The sequence below is a fragment of the Mirounga leonina genome, unplaced genomic scaffold, assembly GCF_011800145.1.
Source record: "Mirounga leonina isolate KUSES-001 unplaced genomic scaffold, KU_Mleo_1.0 Mir_165, whole genome shotgun sequence".
Classification (NCBI taxonomy): domain Eukaryota; kingdom Metazoa; phylum Chordata; class Mammalia; order Carnivora; family Phocidae; genus Mirounga; species Mirounga leonina.
In genome coordinates this window covers 53,616,568-53,626,592 of record NW_023270415.1, presented here as the reverse complement: position 1 = coordinate 53,626,592, position 10,025 = coordinate 53,616,568, and the positions used below count along the sequence as shown (strand labels likewise).

At 36.8% G+C, this 10,025-nt stretch overlaps 1 non-coding gene across 1 annotated transcript; it reads right to left on the bottom strand.

Moving 5' to 3' along the window:
• Nucleotides 1-1,250: 1,250 nt before the first annotated feature.
• Nucleotides 1,251-1,396, bottom strand: LOC118015520. The gene has a single exon (XR_004680664.1). It is a non-coding gene; the product is annotated as a U4 spliceosomal RNA (small nuclear RNA).
• Between the last annotated feature and the right edge of the window lie 8,629 nt (nucleotides 1,397-10,025).

Below are 10,025 nucleotides of genomic sequence, written 5' to 3'. Positions count from 1 at the left end.
AGATAATATAGGGCTCTTAACCACACACTTATTTTAGAACACTCATTAGATAGGCACTATGCTCAAACCGGAGATAAATTAAACCTGGTACCTACCTCAAGAAGTCTAATGAGATAGAAAAAGTTATGAAAATATGTCACATTTGGATGCTTTCATAGGTATTAGAAAACCCAACCCAAGGTGGCGATTTGTTGACTCAAGTTACCAAGAAGATCAAAGGCTAAAGGAAATTTAGAAGTTTAACCTTGACTTTCATTCTATTTCTTTGTGATTCTTTAGCATTTTCCCTCTTCCTGTGTGTCAGCTTTACCCACAGGCTAACTTATCAGTGGTTCCAAGCAGAAATAGGGACTACATACTCCCTCCATCCTCAATCATTGATCAAAATCCTGCACTTTACCTTGATTGGACTATTTCTGAGCCAGTTGTGGCTAAGGAAGTCCTGTGTTTGCTTAGGACTGATTCCCTAGCCAATCACTGTAGACTGAGGGAATGTGATTAAATTTATTGATTTGTGCCCTTGAGCAGAGGGTAGAGTCAACTTCCCCAAACCACAGAGCTTCTACACAAAAGAGAAAGATGGCTACTCAGAGGGAAATCCAAATACTGTTTTAAATAGAATGGTGGGAAATTGAAATTGGTAAGGCAACCAGTGACTATGTGACTAGATCTAGGTAACATCAATTCTCACCCATTCCCACTTGATGTTCAGACTCAGCATTTTATTGTTATGGCAGCTTGATTGCAAAAAATGGTCCTAATTGTTCTACAACTCTAGCAATGTGATGCTGTAGATCCTCACTTTAAGAGATAAAGTCTGTTTTCCTATCCCTTGTATCTGAGCTAGGCTGATGATTTGATTTTTAAAAAAAAATGCGTTGGAAATGACCACATGACAGTGTTGAGCTTAGCCTCCAAGAGGCTTTGTGTTCTTCTACTCATTCTCTTGGAACCCTGTTGCCACCCTGTGAATTAGCCTGGTCTCGTTGGCTGAATGATGGGAGACCAGGCAGAACAGAGACAAACCAACCACAGCTCAGGTCATCCTAGACCAATCTGTGACCCAGCATTTGACCATGGACACATGAATAAGCCCAGGTAAGAACAGGAGGATCTGGTAGGGAGGTGAAGGCAAGGCTTATATAGTCCACGATTCTGAAATCCAATAAACTCAAAACAAAAAGGGTGGGTTTTTTTGTTTTTGTTTTTATTTTTTTTACTAATTTGTAGTCAATTCATGTGGCAGCAAAACCAAATGTGTACTTACAAAAGGCTATTTACATTCTTTCTTTATCCAAACTAGTGTGAATATCTATACTTTTTGCTAAAAATATATTAGCAATAATCGCGCCTCGGATAAACCTTATTGGCTATGATACTGCCACTGCGCAAAGCTTGCTGAAAATATATTAATGTGTTTGACCATAGGGTGTTGCCCCAGATCCCACGGGGGTTACAAAATATATTGCATATGCAAAGTTTTAGCTTTTTAAACTACAAAAAAAAAAAAAAAGAAAGAAAACCCAAATCAAACCAAAACAAACAAAGCACCTAACTCTTGAATTATGTTGGGCTCAAGAATTTGAGGACCTGAAAATCCACTTGCACAGAAAACTTTTTACCCGACCTTTTTCTTTTTCCTCTTCCTATCCTACTCACAAAAAATCTTCCCTAATCTCCTTTCACTGTGTGTGATTTTTTTTTTTTTTATCCCTCCTCCTCAAAAGTCCCTCTCTTCCAGCCTCTCAGTGTTTGATTTCAGCCTCCTTCTCACTCTGGGATTTGCCTCTCCCACCTCTTTCCTTATATAGCACTATTTAATCTTTCTCAGCTTCCCAGATTGCACTTTCATATATCACCCAGCTCAGCAAATTGAAAGACATTCCTTGACATTTGCCCTCGTTAGAAAGGAAGCAAAAGTTGGAGACCATGGGGTTAAGTTATGACTAATGTTCTTCCTTGTCACACATATAGACAAATAAAGATATATATTACTGGTGCTCTGGTGGGTGTTTAAGAGCTGAGTTAGAATGAGATACAAAGAAAATAGTGGTCAATTCTACCCAGGGTGGGGAAGCATTGTTAAAGAATTTTACAGAGAAAACCATGCTCTAGAGGAGTTGATCTCTATTGACAAGTTGAGGGAATGAAATTGAGAAGCAGCAAGTCTAAGTAGAAAAGGCAGCTTTGAAAAAGGAATGCTATGAGTACAGCTGGAAATATTCAGTGAATTGCAGATAGTTTATGAAGCTGGAATGTATGCTGGGAGGTGAGGAAGAAGAGTTAGCAAAGGCCAAGTCATGAAGAACTTTCTCGCAAATAAGCGTCCCTAAAAAATGTGTAGGACTGTCAGTGGGGCAGAAATCAGGAGAAATTTCTAAAATATGAAAAGCAGGTAAGACGTGACTGAAGAAGTATGAAGCCACTACAAGGAACCTACCAAAAGAGAGCAGCAAATCCAGCATAAAATCTCTACCGTGAAGGTAAACACAACACAAATGACCAAATATCCAAGGAAAGACATCCCATGAAAGACAGACAAAATTGAAGACCTTATACCTAAAAAATAGTTAAAAGAGCAATCAAAATTGATATTGGTTATAAATGTGAAAACACATATAATTAACATCCCTGAAGAGTTAAGGTAGGACATTACATTTATAAAATAAGAAATAGCACAAATAGTTACAAAAAAGAAAACAAATGTCTAAGAAGTGAAAAACATAATTGTTGAAATTTAAAAATTAAGAGATGGACTCAACAACATAATGGAAACAGCTGAAAAGCAAATTAATAGTTAAAAATAATAACATTTTAACATTTATGGGGTCATTTAAGTGTCAAACACTAAGTACTTTGCATACATTTTATTAATTCTTCCTCATGATAGTCAAATTAGCAGTACTATTATGTTCCTTTCAGGTACTATGCATCAGATAATTGCAGTAGTCCAAGCAAGAGATGATGAGAGACTGGGCTAAGGAGATATATAGAAGAAGAACCAAACAGAGTCAGAAAATTGATACTGATACTAACAATAATAATAATAAAATACCAAAAAATCAAACCATATACCATAAAGTTTAACAACATAAGAAAAAAATAATGAAGCACAACACCACCTAACACACTTATTAAAGTAGGGTCTCCAACAGTAGCATAACAGAGTTGAACCATAAAGGGCCTTGAAAAATGTGAATCAAAATAGGAAATTGTCTTAATTGATAGGACTATAAAAATTATAAAAGCAGTGTATCTCAAAGTTTATTTTATAAAACAATAGTCCTAAAAGGTGCTTTGTGAAAAATAAGACTCAATCCTATAAAGTTAGGAAAACTGAAAACATGTCTTACCCTTAGAGTCAAATCATACATTAGCCAGTTAAAGGGTCTCAGAAGTACTAAAATAATGAAAACTGTTGAATTTTTAAAAAGTAGAATCTCCTTTCTTCCAGGGATATTTAATTATGCTAATATCAATATTGATATTACATACAACATATATTTATTATATTTAAATTAATATATAAAAACTAATATATATAAAACACACTGAAGCAAGTAATACTCTAGATCCATGTTTATATATTTATAGGAACCCAACTTGGTTATTCCTCTGACATATATTCAAAAGTATGAAATACAGTTATAGAGTGTTATCATGCTTTTCAAGCATGTTTATTTTATAGGAAAAAAAGTGAAAATGAGGGAAGGAAACTCAAGTAGAAAGGTAACTCAGTTTAAGGACTGAAGTAATATCACTCAAAAGATTAGCAATAATAATAAGGATTATATGAAAAATCTAAAATAAAACTTTTATTCTCCTTGATAGTAAAGGAAAGCAAAACACAATAATTGCTTAAACCACTGTCTACATAGGTAGATAACCAGACCCTTTCTCTCCACTTTCTGAGCTCCTTTCTGGCCCACGGCAATTAAGGAGAGAAGGCTAACTTGTGCCAAATGAGCTCAAAACCTCACTGCCACGACAGAAGTTTGTGTTGTGCTCACGTCTGAGTCTGATATGGATCAAGTGGCTCTCCTCTAAGCTGTGATTCAGCAGTCCAGGCTGCTTTCACATTGTGGCTTCAAGGTCATTTTTTTTTTTTAAGATTTTATTTATTTATTTGAGAGAGAGAGCACATGAGGGGGGGAGGGTCAGAGGGAGAAGCAGACTCCCCGCCGAGCAGGGAGCCCGATGCGGGACTCGATCCCGGGACTCCAGGACCACGACCTGAGCCGAAGGCAGTCGCTTAACCGACTGAGCCACCCAGGCGCCCCAAGGTCATTTTAGCATTACAGAGATCGCAGGTAGCAGGAAGGGTAAAATGGACAGAAACAGCAGATTCTTAACTACATCCTCCCAGAGGTTAACATCATTTCCACACACATTCCATTCCGCACAACTGGAACTGTGGCCCCACAGGGATGTAGGGAGTACATCCACATTTGTGGTTGTTGTGTCTTCTTGATGAATTGGACCTTTTATCATTATTTCTCTTATCTCTGGTCACATTCATTGTTCTGGAGCCCACTTTACCATAGCTGCTTCAGCCTCCTTCTGATCAATGATTGCATGATATATCTTTTTCTTTTTCTTTTTTTTTAAAGATTTTATTTATTTTTTAGAGAGCGAGCAAGAGAGAAACAGCATGAGAGGGGAGAGGGTCAGAGGGAGAAGCAGGCTCCCAAGGAGCAGGGAGCCCGATGCGGGACTCGATCCCAGGACCCTGGGATCATGACCTGAGCCGAAGGCAGACGCTTAACCATCTGAGCCACCCAGGCGCCCGATATATCTTTTTCTTGTAACTTATCTATGTCTTTATATTTATATCTCACTGTCATTATCTCTTGCTTGGATGATTATTATAAACTATTTGATTACACTAGGCTAACTCCTCTTCAATCTATTCCCCAAAAGGAACTTTTTAAAATTCACATATGATCTTATTATTCTCCTAATTAAAAGCCACCATTGGCATTTTGCTGTTTTTAGAATTAAGTCCACACACCTTATTCTTACTTGCCAGTCCAAAGGTGATTTTTCCTCTTCTGACACTTCCAATATCATTACTTGACATTCTTCCCCTCACATTTTATATTGTATACATATTTAATTTTCTTCAGTTGCAGTAATTTACTTCTCAATTGTCACCCACTCTTCAACATGCTACCTCATTTTTCAAAGGGTTAATTTCTTTTTGTACGTGTCTTACCTAGATATTGTATCATCCAGGGATCCACTCTGACCTGCCAATTCTGAGTTAGGTATATCCCCATTGTATTATGTATTCCTCTATCAGAACACTGATGAAATGGCATTATACTTGTCTGTTAAATTGACATATCCCCCACCATATTGTAAACTCCTTGAAAGGAGGGATGTATCCATTCAGTTCACTACTCTACATCTGGCACTTAGCATAGAACTTTTGACATTCAATTAATACTTGAGTGAGTGGCTGAATTACTGAATGTTATTAACGACTTAAGCAAAGAATTTCAGCGGAGTGATAGGCTAATAAACTGGATCATGTCTCTAGAAAGGAATATGATAAAGGACGAGGAGAGAGTGAAAGGAATTTGACACATTTCTTGAATAAACAACAAAAAAGATCATTGTAGTGGGCGCCTGGGTGGCTCTGTCAGTTAAGCAGTGGACTCTTGATTTTGGCTCAGGTCATGATCTCAGGGTCATGAGATCCAGCCCTGCGCCGAGCTCTCTGTTAAGCATAGAGTCTGCCTAAGGCTCTCTCTCCCTCCCCATCTGCCCCTCCCCCTCCCCCACGGAAAAGATCATGGTAGTATAGTGCCACGGGTACTGTAGGATTGCATACTCGCCCACCCTCCATGCATAACAATATGCCAGGTGAAACTAAGCTAGAAGAAACCATCTTCAAGCTCTTCTTAAGATAGAACAAATCCTTAGATTGATATAAATTCTTAATGCAAAGAATTGCAGGCACTTGAAACCTGAATTCTCTCCAAAGGCACGTTTATCTTTTTATTATGATCTGCTACACACAGAACAGTGCATGAAATAAAGAGTCACCTCCAATAATTTAGTTCAAGGAGAATACCAATGTAAACACATCTGGGTCAAGAATAGAAGAGTGCTATGCCTCACAAGCCTCTTCTTTTGCCTTCTCCAAATCACTATTTCCTCCATCCCTTGCAAAGATAGCCTCTATCTTGACATTTATCATAACCACATTCTTGCTTTTCTTCATTGTTTTGCCAATATCCCAAAATATTCTGGTATAGTTTTGCCTCATTACTAACTTAATATCAATGGAATAATGCAGTTACAATTAGAATTTTTTAGTGGCTAGCTTCTTTTCTCCACCCTTACTATTGTTTTTTAAAAAAAATCATATTTATTAATTTTATCCTGAATGTGCACATGGTATTTGGATTAGAGACAGATTATCATTTTTCACTTAAAAAGAAAGTAATGACCATGTGGTTCCCAACACTGCAATTTTTACTCCTGGGACAATATAATGACAGCAAAATCAAATGTCCTATGTATATGAACTTCAAAGTCTGTATCACAGGGGAGAATCAGAAAAATTGATTTTGTCTGCTTATCTACAGGAGCAAGAGAAAGCTTCCTTTTCCTCTCCTCCCACAAGGAGAGAGAGAAAACTTTACTCCTTGGATACAAGAATTTCTGCTTGAAACCTGACTGTTAAGCTTCTATGTCTTTTACCTTCACTTTCGTATTTTTCATCCTTTTGTCTCTTTGTGCTTTGAGATGTTTTATTTTGATCTGTCTCCAATTCACTCATTTCTCTTCACTGTGTCTAATCTCTTATCTTTTGAGTTCTTAATTTTGATTATGTTGTTTTTTATTTTTCATTTCCAGATCCCTGGCAAAATTCTAAATTTTGTCTTATTTCATTGAGCACAGTAAGCATAGCTATTTATAATTCTCCAATATCTGAGGCTTCCCATTGGTCATTTCTATTGCTTTAGTTTCTGTTTGCTGTCATGCATATGATCTAATCTTCTGATGTGCTTGGTTTTTTGCTTCTTGTGCTTTTTATCTTAAAATTATAGATTTTTGGAAAGTTGCAAAGATACTACAGAAAGATCTGTGTGCTCTTCAGTTTCCTCCAAATGGTTACATTTTATGTAACTATATGGAATATCAAACCAAAAAATTATCAGTTTACCACATGCATAGGTTCATGTAACCAGAACCATGATCAAGATACAGAACTATTCCATCACCATGAAGATCTTCATGCTACCCCTTATAGTTATAGTCACACCCATGCCCTCACCCCCCACAATCCTTAACCCATAGCAACCAGTAATCTGTTTTCCATCTCTATAATTTTGTCATTTTGAAAATGTTTTATATATATACATATAAAATTATACAGTATGTGACCTTTTTTCATGGTTATTTTTTATTGAATCAGTATATTTGCATAATTATTTGTAGAATTGGTCTGAGCTAATGCTTAGTTTTTTTGTTTGTTTTGTTTTGTTTTTGTTTCAGAGAATGCTGCCTCTGCCAAGTAACTGGTGTCCTAACACTTTGAAATCATTTTGGTTAAATTTTAGGGATTGACATCTTAACAAACTGATGTGTGCTCCCTATGAGGGTCTATCTAACTTCTGGCTCATACTGCTAGCCAGCATGCAACCTTTCAGGATTCCAACCCAGAGTTTAAGGAATGGAACAGATTCACTACAATTCTTTTCTTTGGTAGGCCCAGGACCCTAACTCCCCCCTCTCCTTAGTTCCTTAGCCTCTCAACTCTTCCCTCTATAATTATCTAACGTCTCCAAGTAAAAGGAAGCTCCAAGCTCCTGACTTGCCTCTCTGAGCCTCTCTCCTTCTCTAGATTCTGGCCCAGTAATTTTTCTCTGTCTTGTTAAATTTGCATGTCTTTAAGCACATGATTTTTATACATTTTGTCTAGCTTTTCTAGACTGCTGAGGATGGATCTAAATCACCTAGCTTCCTATTACTGGAAACGAATGTTTCCTGTAGTTATGTTTTCTTTGACCCATGCAGGTTTAAATTTGTTTTAAATTTAAATTTAAAATTTAAAATATTTTGAATTTTTGAATACAAATTGGAATATCTGACTTTTATTGATACCGGAATTCACTCAAGACAAAAATCAGGTAAAGCAGTTAGGGGATACTGCTCCTTTAGGAAGAAGCACTTGCTCTCAATCTGGCTGCAGTCTTCCCTGACCCCAACTGTCTGTATCCGGTGCTTTATTAATTTAAAAAACATGCCTGCCTGGCCACTGTAAGCATTCTTATTTAAAGGAAACTTTCAAATTTAATATTACTTTTTTTGTTCCTAGAATTTTGTTGGTAAATGAAATCATTACTCTAAATTTTGGTCATTTTTACTCTTCTCTGCCATCATTCAGAAATCCCAGCTTTGGAGCATAAAGTAAATCATATTCCTTGTATTATTGTCACTAAATGACTGAGTCTCTACATAGCCAATTTTAAAAACGTCTTTCTTACCTCCTTACAGCTTACCCTCTTCTAATAACTCTGAACCCACGAAGGATATTTACTTACACTCAGTTCTTATTGTTATTGCTGAAGAGAAAAAACTGGAAGGCATCCTCTCCGCAGTCATCATTATAAAAGACTGATTGTTCCAAGTCTCTTCACTTGATTCAGTTGGTAAAATTACTTCTCAGAATCTATTTTTTCACTGATCAACTTAGTGTAATCATGATTGCTCCTCCCATACCTCACAGAGTATAAGCAAACAAAAAAAAGGTGACATTTTAAAAACTATGCAGGATCAGAATCGTTACTTAGACTTTAATATCACAGTGTCAATTGTTTTATAAGCACATATCGAGGAACCACTGTTGCCTACATATTTTGCTGTTTCATGCTCATGTGTTGCTTCAAAATTATAGGAAGAATATATTGGTTCTCAAGGAGCTTAAGTTTTACCTGGGAAGAGATACCACATAGAAAGCAGTATAAAATATAAATTAAATAATTCTATATATGTAAAATGGCTATATAAAGGGAAATGTATTATGCTACTAGAATGCCAATTAGAAGGGTAATAAGAAATTGGTGATGCTGAACAGGAAAGGCTCTTGAAAAAGGTTCTTGGGTCAGATTTGAGGAAAGTTTTAGACATGGACTTAGGGGAGAGAGAGATGAAGTTATTCCAGCAACTGATAGTTTTTGCAGAGCTTTTCTTTACAGGAGCTCAGTCTACATTTATTCTTTTTATGCAGAATTTTGAGTGAGATTTTGTAGTGTGTGGCACAGAGTTGATATTTTTTAATGGTCACTAATATGTAGACAGTCAAATATACTATATATAGAAATAGGACATGAGAGACAATCGTGTGGACAGATAATCTCTCCAGAATCAGTTCATTTTCCCTCACTCTATCCAATAGAAATATTTCACTTTCTGCAGAAGGTAATAAGACATTTAATATATGAATACTGACCTGAAGGAGCTTACAATTGCTGCTACAGGTTTAGGCACCAAAGTGAGGAGTTGAATAATATGCAGTAGTTATCTAGACATACAAGAAATGTCACAAGGCAGTGGCTGATGAGTATAAAAATACCAGGGCTGACAAGTCTTAGCAGAGTTCATAGGAGGCAGAATCTTTGGGGGTCTGGTTTTGAGGAAAAGGGATTCATGGAAGAGATGTAACTTAGAATCACCTCAGCAGGGAAACTGTAGAAGTCCTCTAATCCAACTGGATGAACCCTTTCCACGACATCACTAATAAATGGCTCTTTCTTTATCCTCTCAGTAATACCAAATTCACATTCATGAGATATCCTATTTCAAGTTCTTAGAATGTTATTCCTTATAATCAGCCCCAAATCCATCTCCTTATTAAGTGAGATAGTGCTATCCAAAGCTTCCCAGTCCCTGTGTCCATCATCCTCAGGTGCTCCATTGTATTATGATGTACTGGCTTATTTATTCCCTTGACCCTTCTAGCTGTCCTGCAGGGCCTGAAGTAGCCACAGCACCAGAACTAGGGTCATGAG